Raw genomic sequence first — 20,737 nt, forward strand, 5'->3', positions numbered from 1 at the left:
CCCTCTCTTTAATTCATAGGTTGGTATTAGCGATCATTCAAAGCCAATTCTTGTGAAGAGGACATTGCTTCAAGTCAGTTCCAATTGTGTTGTAATAGCAACTATAATACTAGTGTAAACTACGATTTGATTTTTCTATTGTTCCTTCATTTATTTTGTTTTATTTAAGATTTGTTTTCTCTTTTTATTTTTCGAATTTTTAATATCTTATGCTGGAACATTAAGTGGCTTAGTATTGAACACTCAATTGATGCATTTTCTGAATGGGAAAACGAAGGTTAAAAATATAATCATGAACATCAAGATATTTTACTCTTCCAATTTCAATTGATGCTCATCTCTTACACTTGCTCCTTTTCTATCAAAAGTAGTTTCGACAACAGATTGTATTTTTGCAATATGACCAACAATATAATTCAATTAATGATCTTCCAATACATATATCAAACTTCCATCCATACTCGATTGATCCATTTGAAAGATACTTGGAAAATTATCTAACACGGAACGTTATTAATAATTTAACATATGTACATAATGCTGACAAATTTTTGCAAGCCATTTTATCTAAAAATCCATTTCCACAATATGGCTTGTTATCTTCTTCTTTATGCATCTTCTAATCATTAATGGGAACCCATCTAGATTTCTATGATCTAATTGAAATTCAGCTAGAAAGGAAATTTCAAGTGAACATAATTGTAAATAAGATATTTTTTGTAAATATGTTAGCAATAAAAATACATTCTACATTCATATTTAGTTATATTAGTTTAATTGTAATTTTATTTTTACTAATGTTTGTCTTGTACATACATGCAAGCAATAAAATTCTTGCATGGTTACATAGGAAGTACGACTCTACCTAGTAATGTTTCGTTCGATGTACTTAGATAAGGTATAGATAAATTTATCTTTAGATTATTATTTTGTTTGCATTTATTTCATTATTTAACATTTTTAATAAGAAAGTAATGAATTTGATTTCTTTTTGGCATCCCTTATCATTTTATGGAAAAGTGGTTTAGAAAATATCAATGTTCTTATATAATTGGATCATGTACACTTGTGAAAGCCTAATTGCCTTCTTTTCGTAAAACCTCATCACATTGAACATATATGAAGAAATTCCAAGGAACTGTTATGACTTGGTAATTTTTGATTCATATTTGTTAAGGCTCACTTTCACCACTCTTGTCCTCCGAAGTAAATTTGAGATGTTTGTAATATGAAAGTTAATTACTTAGCATTTTAGACTAAATAAGTAGATTATGTTGAACGTATGTGGATTTTTGGAAATGCATGGGAGAAATTGAAGATTTGTGAGGTAAACCTACAGTTAATAGTCTTCCAGGTATGTATTAAGAGGTTAATCTTCATCTGTTTTTAGTTCTCGTTTTCATAGTTTATTTCTTATTTATGTTTTTCTTCTTTTTGTAGGTCTTCATTGACTTGATTTTGGAGACCTGATATAAGAAAGTAGCCAACCCTCTCTAAATCTGCAACATGTTCATGGAAGTATTTTTTGTTTCATTAGTGTTATAGACAATTTTGTGCCTTGCAGCAACAAGCATGAATTGTCAATAATCCAAGGGATCCAAAGTTCCCTAAACATGATGTTCCTACCCCTAGAGGAACAAGGTCAGCAAACCAACAGCTCTCAGATCAGTTCTCCACCTGAAAACACTCAAAAACAAGCAATCCTGAAATCAAAGCAGGTGCTCCACTGGGTTTCTGCGCTGAAACACAACTGCTCCATGGTGTACCTGCGTTGCAAAGCAGGCAGAACAAAGCCCACCTGCGTTGGGCGAGTTTGGACATGTGGCAGAGTGACTCATAGCTTTGGAATCTTCCAAAATTGACACTTGGATCAGGTATTTCGCCTTGTGATGAGTCAGAGGCTTTGTTTCTCCAAGTGGAAGCAAGGTTCACCAAGTGGACTCAAGAACTGAAGATCAACTAAAGATTAACTGAAGAGAGAGAGGACACAAGGCAGTTACACATCAGTTGCAAGCTGACTCATCCTTTCTCAATTCTTCTATATATTGAGCTCTCTCCTATGAGCTCAGGAGGCTGGAATTTTGTGCAAAGTAATGATATGCTGTTGGTTTCATTCTTGAGTTATTGGGTGATTGTTTGAGAGAGGTGAAGAAGAGCAATTCTTTCTGCTGGGAGGTGTTGCTGGGTTGGAGCCTGCAATGGTTGTAATCCTCTCAGAACCTTTATTTCTTCATTAATAAAAGCTATTGAGGTTCTTCTATGTGCTCTTGTTTCAATTATGTATTTTGATGATTGCATGTTTGGTTTACACTAATCCATGAACCAGTTATGATTGCATGCCTCTTGTAGTTTCCTTCTTTGTCATTGTGCAGGATCTCATTGCAGCTGGGCGAGCAGAAGGACAAAGAGCTAGGAGCAAGCGGCCAAAGAGGAGAGTTTGGATTCGACATTAAGCGCAAGGCAACGGTTAGTGTTTTCTCCATCCTCTTTTGCTTTCATAAAGAAGTAAACCTTCCGTAGTTTGTTTTACAGTTGTTGCTAAGGAACTGTCACCCTTAGAGTGGGTTAGGGTCATCCGAGTCGGATACTTTTCCCTACAACAAACTGGCGACTCCACTGGGGATCGTATCCATTTGATTGTGTTTGTAGTATCTTTGCTATTCATTTCCTGAACAAAAGAGTACCAAATCGAAAAGCTTTTGACTATATCAAAAGCGAAGTAGAGGGGCAGCTACTCTTGCTCTTTGTCTGAGCAGATTCATGATTTGAAGAGCTGATCTACAAAGATCCTTGTAAGCTCTTAGTGATAGCTTTGCACCTTCTAAATCATCCCTTTGATTATGCTTGACTGAATGCTTCTGATTTGAGCAAAAACCGTGCATTTTTGAGAAAATTATAACCCGGAAACTGTGAAAACGCAACTCTCGTTTTCCAAAGCAGGTAGTACACAGGCTACCTGCTTTGCAACGCAGGTCCCGAACTGACTACCTGCGCTGAGAGCCAGTTTGACTGTGCAGAGCCTGCGTTGACCCAAATTTGCTTAGTGCATTTGGGGTTTCCTCTTTTCTCTTGCCTGTTTTCACTTAGTTTTGCTGCTAAGTGTCAGTCTTGTGCCTGTTTTGAAACCAATATTACTTGCCATCATTCTGCCTCTGTTATATAACGAAATTGTACTTGTTCTTTGTATTTCTTGCTCATTTACAATTTCCCATAACGAAAAGTAAACTAGTCATGCTTTTGGCCTCTTAGATCTGAACCTGTGTTAGGCGTTTTGCTGGTCTAAAGAGTTAGCTTGTTTGCTGTCCATAGCTGGTTAGTCATTTTACTTTCGTTCATATGGTTTGATTTCATGTATTTCCAGTGATTAAGCAAGTGAATCTTAAGGTGTCTTTTGATTTTGGACAAACTTGTTTACTTTCGCTTTAAATCGAAATCAAAGTTATATAACCACTTTCTTTTTGTATCCATCCACATTAAGAAAGGGAAAAGAAAATACATGTATTGTGCATTTTGCATTTGACTGTGTGCTTGACGATTTAGGAAAATTTGCATTTTAGTGTGTGCTCTATGATCTGTGTGAAAAGATTTGCCTTTCTTTTCCCTCAGTAGTTAAGGTTTTCAAAGTTGAAAGATTGAAAAGTTTGCTTCTCATCTTAGACTGCATTCAGGAATTTGTTATATACATCTCGTGGTGATCCTTAAAGGCAAACTGATAAGCAAGATCAACATTAAAATAAATCCAATTTACATAACAACGCTTTGTAACATAACGCAAACACATAGAGGTCTAGGTAGAGACGTGTTCCGGCGTCGTTAAACATAGTGACTGTCAATCTCTACGAAGGTGGGTGATTCCTCCTGAGAGTCGGTGGCACTAATACGGACTTGTGCTCCCACGTACCGTCGCGTATATATTGGGAGACCCCTATAGGAAATTATCCTTTATCCATAGGAAGCCGTGTCGACCGCCCTACTGATCGCGATGCAGTGAACACAGCATTCACGAAGATCGACCACCCGTACCGTAAAACGTATTCTGTGGTTTCGCGAAAAGTTTGGCACACCCTCTGCCTAGAACTCCAGAGCAGTTTCTTTTGGCCTTTTTCAAACTCTATAACTGAAAAAGTCCATCCGAGCATTTGTCACTTCGGGCTCGTTAAAACATCGAAGGCGACTAGAGTCATCTTTAGCTTTTTCTCGACTCTTAAAACATGAAAAAGCAAGTTTGTGTCTAAAAGCGTCGTTAATAAAATTTATTTTAAGCGGAACAAAATCACCTGTTATTCCCACGTTGATCTTTCAGTTGAAAAGTATGGAGCCCACCAACCAAGGAGGCAACCTTGGCGGAAGTCCAAATCCCTTCTCCTCTTGGGGAGATGTTGGTGCGCCTCATATGGCAACATTGTCACTTCCAGGATTGACAATTGGCCTACCTGTATGGCTCTTTTCAACTAATGTAGTCCAGATCGCCGCTAATCCTGAGCAGTCGAATCAACAATCAGACCAGTCTAGGACTACCCACCAGCCTTCCACTTCTTACAATACTTCCTCTGATCCTTCATCTTCGCGAGGTAGAACTGGCAAAAGTCAGCCTCCCAAGGAGAAGAAGGAGAGGAAGAAGAGAGAAAAGAAGCAGAAGGAGCCTATGGCGAAGGCGACTGGGGGCAAGCAAAAGACAGCTGACAAAAACCCACACACTGCATCGACCGGGCCTAAATCGCCATGTGTCATTTGCGAAGGGGCCCACTTCCATCGTGATTGTCCTTGTATTCCCTGGATACTAAGGGACTGGTCCCCAAGATTGCACAATCCGGTAGCATCAACCTCTGGCAGTCATGTTGATTGCAGTCCGTCAACTAGCGAGAGTGAAGGACGAAGAGGGAGACCAAGATCACCCTGTATATTGTGTGAAGGCGAGCATGCCATCCACAAATGTCCACTCTTAGATGAGGCAAAGAGAGTTTTGGAAGATCGTCCGGTTTCGCCATTACGACTTCCTCCTGGATACCAAAAACTCGTGCCTAATCCCTCGATAGTTGAAAATCCAGCTGACCCGCCCAAGTGTTCAGCTGAAGTGTCGGTCATTGAAAATGAACCTACTGAATCCAGACCAGACGAAAGTCTAAAGGTCGAAACGGCAGTTGACCCGATTCTTCCTTAAGAGGTTTCATCGTCCAATGACTCCGTCATTGAAGATCCATCTTCAAATGACACCCTCACTGAAGAGGATAAGGATGACACCGTCCATATTCTTTTCATCAACACAGACTCTGATGAGCATCAGGGCAATGCGCCCATTCCTTTATCGCAGGAAGGAACATCGTCAGGGTCATATCCGGCCGTATATTCGGTCCCACCACCAAGCAACCTAGTTGTATCCTTTGATTGGAATCAACTAGGCAGACCCCGGTTACCAGCCAGTATCCCATTCAGAATCATAGTCCAAATCTACAGAATGGTGATGGCTGGAACTATCATTGATGAAGGGGCATCTGTGAGTATCCTTTCCTCTGTTGCTTGGAAAGCACTGGGTTGCCCGGCGCTTTTACCTGAGATGAGAAATCTATGAGGTTTTGATAAAGGAACCAGTCATCCGTTAGGGATTCTCCCCAATGTTCCGCTTACATTGAAAGGGAAGTCAGTTCGCATGAACATCATGGTCGTCCAGGGACCCTTGGCATATAACTTACTCCTTGGACGAGACTATATATATTGCATGGAGGAAATAGTGTCCTCGCTCTTTAGAGTCATGTGTTTTCCGCACGAAGGAAGAATGGTCCAGCTAGTAGACCAACTTTCATTTCCAGGATCACGCATTGCAAATAGTCAAATACCATCCCTTAACGGTTTATTCGCTCAAGGAATGCCACCGCCTCCAGTTCTACTTCCCGATGAATGCGAGTAATCAGGAAAGAAAGAACTGGGACCCAGGGGGCATGCACCCTGGCCTGCCTCGGGCAGAGAAAACCTTAGGTATAAAGTTAATTTCCGCAGAAGAATGGACTAGTCCGTACCCCGTCCGGCAGTGGAAGAGGGGTTGTTCTAGGATAAAATTCTTTTGTCAAAGTTATGTGGGCGAAGCGATCGCTCCCTTTGTCTAAAGAAGTGGGCTCTCCTAAGGAGGGGGTCTATTTGTGGCAGCAAGAAGCCACCATCTTTGAATGTCAAGCCTCACCCATTAAAACAAGCTGTTTTGAAGGATAAGTAGGGGCAGTCTTCAAAGAAAGAGATGAAATTGCTGCAACAAGTGGTCACCATCCTTAGCAACCTAATGATAGACATCGCCGAAAAGAGAGTTTAGTTTGCGGCAGCAAACAAAACCATTTTTCGGATAATAAGTAAGAGATGGCAGAATCTCGAAATTATACTTTATACCTGGGGGCATGCAAACCTTTTAGAGTGCAAGCACGGGACGACTATTTATTTTTTTAAATTTTTAGGTCCTCCCTTTAAACCTGTAGGTCTAACCCGTTAAACTCGTAGGATTAGCCGTTTCTAGCTTGCATAAAGAAAGGATGAAGGGCAAAAGTTAAAACCTGCCAATTTGGAGTAATTAGTGAGGTATCGCTCCTTAAATAAGATTACCTCACCTAAAGCATTCCTTGTATTAAGACTGGTATAAATCGAGTAGTTTTAGCAATGTTCATGCTCGTTAAAAAATAAACGCAAGAATCGAGCAGTTTTTGTGCAGAAGTTCATGCTCGTTAAAAAATAAACGTAGATTGTGAGCAATCTTTCCCTAGCAGTTCAAGCTCACGCATAAAAAATGAACCGGTAAACAACCTCGAGAAATGTAACCTTTGAAAGCCATATTAAAAGCCCTTGGTCGTGTTTATATGCCATCACCTCCATCTGTTCATTTGGCCAATCGTTCACCTCCATATGTTTGTTTACCCATTTTGAGGAACAGTTGCGAAGAGTGATTTCACTTAGCCATCCTTCTGACACTGCTGTGATTGGAGAATTCCAACCTATACCTGGAATCTGCTGCTATCCCTGTTCATCACTCGTTCCTCAAAAGACGAGTCTTCTTTGAGCTCTTTTCACTGACTCATAAAATATGAAAAGTTTGCCGAGTTTTGGCCTTCCAGCTCGTTAAAGCGACCGGAAAGCTATCCCTCCTCTAGATTTTAATCTTTTTGGACCTGAGGGATTATTGCACAAAAAGATCGAGCGCTTGTTTTGTTCGGCTCGTTAAAGCAACCGAAAATTCATCCCTTCTGTATTGTTTTATACTTTTTCGGACTTAAGGGATTAGATGACGAAAAAGGAATTTTGGAGTTAACTTTTCGTGCCTTTTCAGACTCTCTAAAAATGAAAAGGACCGAGTTTTCCTTGTCGTTAGACTCGTTAAAATGATTAAATAGCGACAAACTTGTCTTTAGACGAGAACGAGTTTCCCTATCGCTAGGCTCGTTAAAACATAGCGATGGGCTTGCCCGAAGGGCAGGTTATAGAACAAGCATATGTTATCCTCCTCAAGCTTGACAAAAATAAAGAGGTACTGGTCAGCAATGACTGGGGAAAAATTGGGAGAACCTCACAGTATTAATGGTAGCAAGTCGCTCTTGAACATGACACTTTGTCCTCCGTCCGCTTCGGGTTGGGTTGTTTCATTCACCGATCGCAGAATCATGGTCCTCGCCACACCATCCACAATTGGGGTAATGCTACCAATCCATCACATCAGTGTCGTTATATGTTCAAGAGATGTGGTTCTGTAAAGAGTCAACCCTGTTCCACCCATTGCCATACATTATCCTTCATCCACTTCATGACCGCCACCCTGAATCATACATCACAGTTTGTTTTCACCTCATCATTATCACTAGCTCCGTTCCGTGTCACTGATGTGGGATTCATTAAGGCCCTCCTTTGACGGATCGCTCCTTGTCGACATCAACTCATTATCCAAGGAGTTGATCTAGGAACACCCCCCTCAGTACTTTGAAGCTTGCATGCCTCAATGGCAAGTTTCTCACTTCCGGCGACAGGTATACATTAATGACCTTCGACCAGAAGATTTTGCATGGTGGTCGACGCCAAGTCCTTTATTCCCACCATGTAGATTGTACTGCCGTACCTTGAGGGTCATCATCCTTATCGGTGATTCCTCTCGCGCTTGTTAACGGTTTACATTATTGACCGGTAATCAAGCGATGTCTTTCCATGTTCGACTTCAAGAAATTCTCACATGGATCGACTTGTACATCGAGTGAAGATCGGAAGAGATTGAAGACCCCAGATCTAGTTTCATCCATCCGGGCTGCGATATATATTCAGGACATAAAGACATTTGATATGTACATCATTGAAACAGATGATTATCCTTCTCAAAAGATGATAAATTCGGCAGAGAATTATCAGTGAAGGATGATAAATTCGGCAGAGAATTATCAGTCTAGCATCAGATGATCATCTGTTCTATGTACCAAAATGTATTTATAAAGCTGAGCATGGGAATGCCCGCCTCAGCTAGATCATGAAAAATGTATGAAAAATAATGTATTGTATTGTATCTTATTACAGGACACTTCTCAGCAGATTGAATGAACTTCGGATCCTCTCAATAAAGCATTTCACCCGATAAACGACCTCATACTTTAGGGGGCATCTGTTATAGACAATTTTGTGCCTTGCAGCAACAAGCATGAATTGTCAATAATCCAAGGGATCCAAAGTTCCCTAAACATGATGTTCCTACCCCTAGAGGAACAAGGTCAGTAAACCAACAGCTCTCAGATCAGTTCTCCACCTGAAAACACTCAAAAACAAGCAATCCTGAAATCAAAGCAGGTGCTCCACTGGGTTTCTACGCTGAAACACAACTGCTCCATGGTGTACCTGCGTTGCAAAGCAGGCAGAACAAAGCCCACCTGCGTTGGGCGAGTTTGGACATGTGGCAGAGTGACTCATAGCTTTGGAATCTTCCAAAATTCACACTTGGATCAGGTATTTCGCCTTGTGATGAGTCAGAGGCTTTGTTTCTCCAAGTGGAAGCAAGGTTCACCAAGTGGACTCAAGAACTGAAGATCAACTAAAGATTAACTGAAGAGAGAGAGGACACAAGGCAGCTACACATCAGTTGCAAGCTGACTCATCCTTTCTCAATTCATCTATATATTGAGCTCTCTCCTATGAGCTCAGGAGGCTGGAATTTTGTGCAAAGTAATGATATGCTGTTGGTTTCATTCTTGAGTTATTGGGTGATTGTTTGAGAGAGGTGAAGAAGAGCAATTCTTTCTGCTGGGAGGTGTTGCTGGGTTGGAGCCTGCAATGGTTGTAATCCTCTCAGAACCTTTATTTCTTCATTAATAAAAGCTATTGAGGTTCTTCTATGTGCTCTTGTTTCAATTATGTATTTTGATGATTGCATGTTTAGTTTACACTAATCCATGAACCAGTTATGATTGCATGCCTCTTGTAGTTTCCTTCTTTGTCATTGTGCAGGATCTCATTGCAGCTGGGCGAGCAGAAGGACAAAGAGCTAGGAGCAAGCGGCCAAAGAGGAGAGTTTGGATTCGACATTAAGCGCAAGGCAACGGTTAGTGTTTTCTCCATCCTCTTTTGCTTTCATAAAGAAGTAAACCTTCAGTAGTTTGTTTTACATTTGTTGCTAAGGAACTGTCACCCTTAGAGTGGGTTAGGGTCATCCGAGTCGGATACTTTTCCCTACAACAATTAGAATTTGAGGATTCTTTAATTTTTCTTCTATTCATTAAAACACCAATAGGCCTTTAATACATTATAGGAAGATTCATATCAGATCCTTATAATATCGTAACATTACTCATAAGAAGCTTACAATCAAATCATTCTCTGATATAATATTTATGACAATTAATATAATTATTAAAGGGGTTTCTGTTAAAATAAAATGTTGACCTAAGTGCATCTTTTTTAATATAATAATAAAAGGCCTGACCTCACAGGATTACCACATAGCATTATCGAAGCTTCTGAATATTAAAACTTTTCATATAACCATCACTCAAAATACTTTGATATTCCCAATCCTCCGATTCTCCGATAAACTTCTCCTATCCACATTGAAACTTCCTATCAGCTGTCACTCTTTTCAAAACCCAATATCAAATCTCTGATACCCCTTACCGCTTATATTTTTAACCATTATATTTTAATAATAAAATATTATTAGAAGGTAATAATATTTCATGTTTCAAAGATACAACCATAAGATTTCTTCGATATTTTTCTTCTGATACGCTCATGTGGGTATACTCACATGAATTCATTTTTTTCACTTAGAAATATGATTCAGTGATCATTTCTACCACTCATCAATGCAACTGAACTGAAACATTTATACCATTTATTGCTCAGATTTGCTACAAACATAGGTAAATTTACGCAAAATCTTGTAGCGAATGATGTTATCAATGATTTTATCTATGCCTATTCTGAATCTTACAATTTTCGAGTTCAACTGAACCATTTCATTTCACTCATTCGTATTGTTTTCCCTTTACTCATATTCCTTTATTCTGAAGGAACTCAGAGCCTCTAATTGGTAAATTTTGGAATCATGATCCTCTTATTTTAATTTTTTTGAGATCTTTCCTCAGAATTATAGACTATGTTATTGAACTCCTCGGTTTGCATTATATCATAATCATTTAAAACAAATTCTGAGATTTATCACTGCAAGATCCACATTGCCTTTTCCTCCGCTATCTTGTCCATTACAATTAGTAAAGGAAATGGTTCCTAGTTCATTGTATTCACTAGAATTTTACGGAATCAGAGTTTTGTAAGTTGATCTTAGCTTCAAAAAGGTTTTCTAGATATTTGACCCACAATTTATTCTCATATTTATTAAATATCATACTCCTTTCCTTGGAAGTTTATTTTAAAGATAAATGTAAGTTCTCTTGCAATCATGTTTTACAAAACTTCACATTATCTCGTTATCAGAATGAAAGTCATCAAAACAAATTTGTAAACTCTTACAAAAATTTTACATCCTATGCCTGAATGTTTCATTTACTAGAGAGACAATGTTCCTACACTGTAAATTTAACAAGCATTCATTATCGGGAATGACCAATATCATAAGTTCTGTTTGTAAAAATTACAAAAAAAATTGTTCCAAGATTTTGTTTCCCTTTAATATTCTAAAATACTAGGACTTCTTATATCAAAGGTGAAAATTTAACTGAACTTTGGAAAACAAATGTCATTAGAAACATTCTGAAGCAAGATTTTTGCTTATCGTAGTTTTTCCCATTAATACTATTTTTTTGAAAACTTGAGCTCTTGCCCTTCACTTTGATTGTCTCAAAAACTGAGAAATTCAAAATATCTGGTTAAGTATCTTCGTAGGCCTTTGATTAACTCTTTCTGATTAAGTTATTATATATATATATATATATATATATATATATATATATATATATATATATATATATATATATATATATATATATATATATATATATATATATATATATATATATATATATATATATATATTCCTACTTTCATGTTATCAGGGTGATCGAGAGCTTGGATACATTTTAATCATAATTTTTCAATTCCAATTATTTATTCATTACGATGACATTGTGACTTTAGGGATATACATTCTTCATGGTATATGCACATGGCCTATTTTACTCTTTCTTCCAATTTTCTTGGCTAATGAGAAATTTCATCACATGTGGCTTGTTTACATTTTTTTCCTTTGACCCATTATTGAATGCACATTTTATTATCTCAATCATCTTCTAGTGAGAATCTTCATTTTGTTTTCAAGGCACTCTTGAGAAGCCACCATGGTAATGTGGCAATTAATAAGGAATTTGGAATAGGTAAAGGTAATATACTATGGTTCATTCATGTTTGAATTCTCTTTTATTTGAATTTTTGATATATCACTCAATACTTATCATGTAAAGGTTCAATTTTTCTTCATATACATAAATTGCTAAATTAATTGGGATTTTGAATTGATTTCAATATTTTTGGGATGATATAAATTTAGAATGGAAAAAAGGAAGAGAACAATCGTCATTGCAATTCATAAACAATGTTATCTTCATTCTCATTTTTAATGGATTTGATTTACTTTAGATTCCTTTGATATGAAACATTGCTTTCTTTTAGTTGAATACTTTCTTTAGTTCATTTTTAAAAAATGAAGATTTTAGGTCAATGATATTTCAAAACATTAAACTTCTTTATGCTTTTAATTCTAATTAAAAGAAGAGGTTACTTTTACTAGAGAATATGATATCTCTCAAGTAATATTAAATGAAATTTTCCAATGGTAAGTTTCATACTTTCATTCTTTAGCTTTTGGTTTCAGTTTTGTTTCTAGTTTCCATTCATATCAAAACTCTATTTTTTAGCTCTTCATAAAGTTTTCATGCCTCTACTAGATCTGGGTCTGAGCTTATTCTCCTTTTTCTGGTTTGCTTTCAAGTTATTGGGAGAAACAGTAATGGTCCTCATCAAATCAGCCAAACTAGGAAGTTTCAAAACCTTTAATCCGTTTCTTAGGCATTCCTCTTATGAGAGAATGGTTGAGACTCGTTTAACAATGTAAACTTTTGAATGGGAAATATAAACTCAAAATGGGAACTATGGCAAAAATACCCCAAAAAAACATGAAAAATAGTGCTAAAAACGAAGTGTGTGTATACTGGAACAATGGTTTTTTTTTTAGAGTTGATTTTGAATATGTTTTAAAAATGGTAGTGAAAATGATTTTTTTGTTCAAAATGTGTCCAAAAAATAGCCTAAAAATGAAAAGTGTTGATACTGGAATGATGGTTTTTCATATTAGGGTCAATTTTCAACATTTTTAAAAATTGTCAGTAAAATCGAATTTTTATGTGCAAAAAAACAATTGTTTTTGAGGAAAAAAAACACTAATGGTTTTGGTAGAATAACATTTTTCTTTCCTAAGTATAATTTCAACATGTTTTAGTAATGACAAGGAAGATCAAATAATGTGATCTGAAACACATTAAAATTCTATTAGTTTTCATCCATGTTGTTAAATATATAATAACACGACACTAAAGATCGTTAAAATTCTAATTGTTTTCAACCATAACATTAAAGACACAAATTGCTTTAGAATTTTTTCAACCATAAAACTAAAAAAACCATGACATTATGAACAGGTTCCATGACTAAATTAACCAAAATGTCATTATTTGTAGTTTGAATGAAACATACATTATATCTATAAGTTATTGTCGCATTGTAGGTATTCTCAGCAATGAAAATAATCATAACTAAAATATATAATCCAACAAAAATAGAAATGAATCATAATTTTTGATTTAACACCTTACGGAAATCAAAAATTTTATTTCAGGATATGACGCAAACATCAGTTATATAAACTGTCTTAGACAATTATTCAAAATCTTTCATATTTTCTTGCACACCATCAGAATTCACATCTTCAAATGAATGATTGGATGCAAATGAAGATGTTCCATATTATTCTCTTTCATCAACTAGTTCCCAATCTAATTCCACATGCATGCACACCAATTCAAGTTTCAAATTTCTTCTACATCTACGACTGGTTTCAGTAGATTCCCATCTCAACGTTGTTCCTTCTAGTAACACCCTTTGCAGAATCTCTATCATCTTGAAGCGAAGAGTTCCTCTCTTTGTTAAATTGAAGCCATAAAAAATTATGTCAACATCTTCCAATTTTAAGAGGTATGTGCGACACCGATTTATATTTTACACTTTCTTTTTCTCTTTCTACCTATCAAATACCATCTCTGGCTTATACACACCATTGAATGGGCATCTATTTGTGGCACGCCAATATACTTCAACATCTATAACATCGTCATTTTCCGTAATGACCTTTATAACCTTAGCAACCCATAACGGATAGCCATTGGGATCTCCATCTACTAGCACTGCGATCATGCAACCCTCGTTAATATCCTATACTAAGCCCATGTAAAGGTCTTCCATGCTTTCATGTTGTGCATGAGATATTTTGGAACCATTACACATCTCTGTTTCCTCTGCCTATGAAGAATTAATAATACTTTGAGATTGTTGTTTTTCAACAATGTTTCTTTCCTCATATTCATTTGACACAGTTTGTAGCCAAATAAATGTATTTTTCAAAGGTATATCTTCATATTTTTTTATTGAAATAATATCACTTTGATTATTGAAAAAAAAATCCCACCAAACTGAATCAACAATATCAAATTACTCATACGTATATGTAATACATTTTTTAATTTCTTCTAGGCAATCAGAATAATTTATATCTCTATTCTATCTACATGGATTATGAACTTCAGCAACTGATTGTAACAACATATATTTGGTGCAAATATTGGATGATCTCGAATGAACTTAAAAAATTCAAAACTTGATTATGGTGCCCATTCTATAGTATTTGAACACATCTTACCCCATATTAGTGCTTTCCCATCAATTTTTTTGATACGAAATTGATGTTGGAAGCTAATGTAATCAAGTTGTTCAATGAAATTGTCCTCATCATGCGATTCTAGAGTAAAAATTTGCATGTCATCAGTTTCTCTCAACACATCAAAAGCACAATTTGGAATGTATGATTTCTTAATACATTCAATTAATGATGGCAAGCTCCCAATGTCCTTCCTCCTCAGTGTGACTGAAAAACGACTGAACATCTTATCAATATGTTCATGGGTGTTCCCAACAAGAAAGAACCAACCTTTACCTTATGAAAATTTCTCAATATAACAAGGATGTTTAGATATCCAAAAACAATATGATTTTTGTTTTCACGGCAAGTGTTGTACAATTTTAGATACAAAACTTTAGGAAGATTACCAGGCCAATGAGAAAGCACATCATGAATTATGGTTATTGTCATATTAGCATCATTATAAATATTTGCAGTTGTGAAGTACACCCTTGGCAACATTTTCCCATTGAAGACCATACAACCGACCAAGTGATACTGAATAAAATTTTCCTCTTATAAATTTTTTGGTGTGCAAATAGAATGTGGTAAAAGTGTTTTATTCTGGTCCATACCATCAATTATCAAACAAAAATATTTATTTGGATTATAGTAACACTTCTTTCAATGCTTGTACAAATTTTTCATTTCACTTGTTTGTTGTTCATGATGCTCCTGAAGTTCTTTGACAATGAAATCCACACAACATAAAAGAAAGTCATTAAGAAATAAATTTTCATAGTTGACGACTATACAATTTTAAAAGTTAAAGCTATGAATTTTTACCCCTTTCTGACCCTTCACATTTATCCCTTTCTTCTTTAAGATAAAAACATGTAGTACAAATCGTCATCCATGACTTCTTAGGAATACAGACATTGTTGAATTCTTTCTTCCATACCTTCACAAAATATTGATATGTAATAATTTGACTATGTCCCTCAGCACCTTCTACACATTCTTTGTATAAGTTGTAGATTTCTTGTCTTAAGGAATTATCTAGAATATGTATTGTCTCTTTATTTGGCGTACACTCTCCATGCTTTGAAAATAAATCTTTCATCCATAAAATGACGTACTTCTGAATAAAATGTGGTATCCTTTTCAAAATTTTATTGGATTCTTGATAGAGAAAAATTACCCAATGAATGAAACATTTTGAAAGCTTTTACACAGATAAATAAAGACCCAATATGATAATCATAACCTGACAATGTAGATTGCATGCACCCCACTAAATAATAATTTTGCAACCTTTTGTTCATTCACAAATATCTCTTCCTTTTCTCGAATGCAAACTTGAAATCCATATGTTTCAAGCAATATTTTTGATAACATTCACTTGAAATGGGAGCACTCACATAACTTATTCTCTTCATATATTCTTCTCTAACCCTTGTATAACTAGGACATTTTAGAATGATATGAAAAGGTTTGCTCCTACTCCTCAATACAATATTTCCTGGCAACATCTCCATCATTGGATCATCATTTTTATAAGAATTTTCATCATCATTCTGCGGAATTTTATCCTAAATATGAGCATCTGTGATTTTGAAATACTGACTTGGAAGATATTATTCATCTTTCCCTTCTTCAGTTCTACTCTCATAGTCCTTAGAATTAGGAACAAATGGAAAATTTGACTCCATTTTTATTGGATATTCTTCATCATGTGCATTGTCAGTGCTTCGCTCATAGTCCATAGGATTAGGACTACATTGAAAATGTGCCTCTTCACTTACTGAGAAATTTTCATCCTGCCCTTTGTCACCACTACTCTCATAGTACTTAGGATTATGACTAACAGCTTCATCTTGTCCTTCGTAACTACTGCTCTCAGAGTCCTTAGGATTGTGACAAAGTGGAAACTATGACACTTTATTTATTTGAAAATCTTCATCACTGCTACTCTCATAGTCCATAGTATTAGGACTATGTAAACACTGTGACACTCCATTCTTTTGAAATTATTCATCATGCTCTTCATCACTATTGTTGTCATAGTCCATAGGATTAGGACTAAGTGGATATTGTAACACTCCATTCTTTTGAAATTTTTCATCATGTTGTTCATAAATACTACTTTCATATTCCATAGGATTAGGACTAAGTGGACCCCGTGACACTCCATTCTTTTGAAATTCTTCATCATGCTCTTCATTAGTGCTGCTCTCAAAGCCAATAGGATTAAGACTAATTAGACATCATGACACTCTATTCATTTGAAATTCTTCACCATTCTCTTCATCACAGCTACTCCGATAGTCCATAGGATTAGGACTAAGTGGAGACCATGACACTCCATTCTTTTTAAATTCTTCATCATGATCTTCATCATGGATGCTCTAACATTCCATAGGATTAGGACTAAGTGGGCACCATGACACTCTATTCATTTGAAATTATTCATCATGCTCTTCTTCACTGCTTCTCTCATGGCCAATAGGATTAGGACTAAGTGAAAACCATGACTCTTTATTTATTTGAAAATTTCATCATGCTCTTGATGACTATTCCTCTCATAGTCCATAGGATTAGGACTAAGTGGAAACTGAGACTCTTTATTTATTTGAAATTCTTCATCTTGTCTTTCATCAGTGCTACACTCATAGTCCTTAGGATTAGGACTAAGTGGAATCTCTGACTCTCTATTCATAGTGGAAGAATTTCTGCTATATTCATCAATATGAATAGAGTTCTTATGTGATGAAGATGTTGATGCTTCACAAAACGAAACTTCAATATCAGAAGAATCCATGTCTTTCAAATAGAAGAGGTTAAATGATACAAATGCACTCTCTCCTAGTGATAATATATATCTTAAAGAATCAGAATTTTCCTCCAAAGTTTCAGTCCAAAAATTTTCCCCAAAATTTTTCCCTCCTAAAATTTCATTTCATGTATTTCCCTCCATAATTTTCTTCTACAATTAACTAAAAAAATTTAACTTTAATTTTCTTATGAAATAAATATTTTAAATTGAATATTTAAATTAGAATTGTGAACTAAATCTTTTACTTAAATTATCTTTCTACCTAGACTATATAATATTTACTAGACAGTTGAATGTTTTTTTTAATTTTTATTATATCTTCTAAAACAAATTAATTCTACATTCATCGTGTTGTAAAAAAATTTCGTAATGTTTGGTATATCATAGTTTACTATATTTTCATAACAAGAATTATATGTTAAAGTCTTCTATAATGTTCGTTTTACCATAGTTCCCTATATCACCATAACAAAATATAAATGTTAAAGTTTTTATAAAAACAAATTAGTCCCACATTAACTGTGTAGTAAAACAATTTCGTAATTTATGCTATAACATAAATTTCATTATCACTATTCCTCACATAACATCAAGGTTTTCGAGGTTCATTAAAATACTTGGAGTGAATTTGTGGAGAAGCTACATTTTCATCAACAACATATTCAATGAAAGTTTATTGCATTTGAAAGGTTAGTTTTTCTTTTTTCATGTGCAAGTTTTAAAATTCAATACATTTAATGAATTTTTTTTATTCTTTTTAAGAAATTAGAAATTTAAATGATTTAGATTTACCCACTATGTCTGCATTGGCCGTGGTGGGCCTAGTCATGCTCCCCCCGCCTTCATAATGGGCCGATGGAGGAGGGAGGGGGGGTTGGGCGCCATCCCCCTTCCCCCACCCTTGTCGCCCAATGAGCCCATGGGGGAGAGTCGGCAAGCTAGGTGCCAGCCCCCCCACCTCACCCCAGATGTCCAACGGCCTGCCAGGATGGGGAGGGGGATGGTAGTGAACCGGCCACCCGTCCCCCCTACCCCACCTATGCGTCCCAACGACCTGCCTAGGTGGGTCATGGATCAGTAGTCGACCCATGTGGCAGGCCAATTTTCCTGGTTGGGGAAGCATGGGGCTGTATTTTTTAATTTCTTATTTTTTTATTTATTTTTTAAATTCTTATGCTTTACAAAATTAATTATTATTTATCATTTTTTTTGTTAATTTAACCTAATATTCTTTTGTAATTTACTAATTTATATATGTGTGTTTTTTTTGGTAGGAAAATGAAATCAAAGAAGATTTCTATGAATCTTTCTCGACCAATGACTGCTAAAATTACAGGTGGACCTTAGAAAAGAACCATTGAATGAACCAAACCTGAACTGATAGCTACAAATATTTCAAGTGCCTCAAACATTAAGACGGCAATTTCATACTGGAAGAAATCAGAAGAAGTGAGACTTCTAGAAAATATATGGTATGTGAAGAAAGAGAAGGCAAAGATGTGAAGATATATTTATATGTTTCCCTAACGATAGTGGAATTTATGAGTTGCTGGGAAAGGTCATAGACATGTGTTTGGTACCGGACATTGAAGTTTTTTATATACTTACAAAACCACCCAAGTCACATGACATTATCAAATATCAATTATTATATTCATTGTATGACATGAGAGAGATATCTACAAATTTTTGTAAACAAATCTTAAATGAGATTACACAAGATATCGTAAGTATTCTTATTTATTTTTTTATGTTTTCTGTTATTGTAATTGTCTCATTATATTTTTATAACTTAGTTTTTATTCGCATATTATATTTTTTTTATAGAATTTTGTTGAAAGCCCTTCAATTATGATGGGAGGCATTCATTTCATAGAGAAAGATGTTATGAACATTGTCAGTAGTTTCTACCCAGGGTCAGAAGAAGATATGGAAAACAAGAAAAATGTAGTAATTCATGATGCTACAAAACTACATCGAAAGGATCAGAAAAAAATGCATCTAGTGGGGAAATCTAGCGAAGGTAGACATCTTACTTTTGAAGATGAGAAATTTGAAACTGAAACTGAAGATTATGTTTTCATTACTGAGGATGTTATTAGAACTGATGTTATAAAGAATAAGAGCCATAGAAGAGAAAAGGTAGCAATGCCTAGGAACGTCTGTATTCTAGTTAATAATGAGAATATTAGGAGGAAGAAAAGTAAAGTTGAAAATCCTCAAGTAGTCATTACCAACAGTGAATATTGTAGTAAAACTTCAAAAGGAAGCATGGAAATCATTACACCATGAACTAATTTAGAGGATGGAATTATTGAAACGAAACCAAATTCCATTCGACAGAACTTGACAAAGAGAAAATTAGTTGAGGGTGGTCGTTCAATTTAGCTTAATGGGAGACAAATCTATAAGGAAAGTGAAGGAAAATATTAATATCAAATCATAAATCCACACCACGTGCATGTTCACATGTTGAAGACATTGATGAGGTACAACCCATAGTCTCATGTGGTTAATTATGTGCTTCTTGTTGATCCAAGTCAAGTTCCCAACAAAGAAGCATTTGATAAGTCAATTTTTTTGAATACAATTATTATGTGCTTGGGGGGAACCATTTTGTAGAAGCTCAAAGACAATTGATGGAGGAATATCCCAAAAACCCACATTTTTAAACGATGTAATGTATCATTTATGGTGGTTTATTAGATACAGAAGAAAAGTTAGTGGCATGGGATCATAATTCAGATAATGTGTATAGGATGTATATGACATTCATCCAAAGGGTTAGATTTATTCATAGTGAATCTGAAGAAAAATGTGGTGGGCATAAAATAAATGTTACTATATATTTTCGAAAGGAATGTTGTATGGGAATAGGGTATCAAATTGAGGAGAAAATGAATTCGAAAGTCAGAACAATATATATTTATACATTCAGAGGTATTTATAACATTTTCCAGATGGAATTTAGAACTGGAGATATATGGTAATTGATTAATGATATTTTTAGCACGTGGGATAACATTGGCATTAAATGAGATCTTGAAAGGAAGCAGCTTCCAGAAGATATGACTATCACACCTTGGAGAGAATTGCAAGGAGTGAAGGATGAAAAACTTGTGAAAGCAATATTATCTCATGTGAGCTAAGGGAATTATCATTGGAGGAAATTTCTGAGGAATTCCAAAAGTAAGTTTGTTGAATTATTTTTACTTATTTCTAGATTATAATTTTCTTTTAAATATAACATATTGTTATTGGTAGTATTTGTTATACATATCATTATATTAAATTTTTCTCCTTTATCTATTCAGTCAAGAAGCTTACATGAAAATACAAGAAAATATGGTTAAATCGTTGAATGAAGATAGTTGGGATGATGTTGTACACAACTATCTAGATTCAAGTTCTACATCAACACTAATTTTTTTTTACCTTGCATTTAAAAAGGTACATTGACTTATACATTCATTTTTATTCATTTGTATCCTATTTTT

This window comes from Pinus tabuliformis, chromosome X (genome assembly GCF_031772625.1).
Source record: "Pinus tabuliformis cultivar Carrire ecotype Pingquan chromosome X, CPIR1, whole genome shotgun sequence".
Taxonomy (NCBI): Eukaryota; Viridiplantae; Streptophyta; class Pinopsida; order Pinales; family Pinaceae; genus Pinus; species Pinus tabuliformis.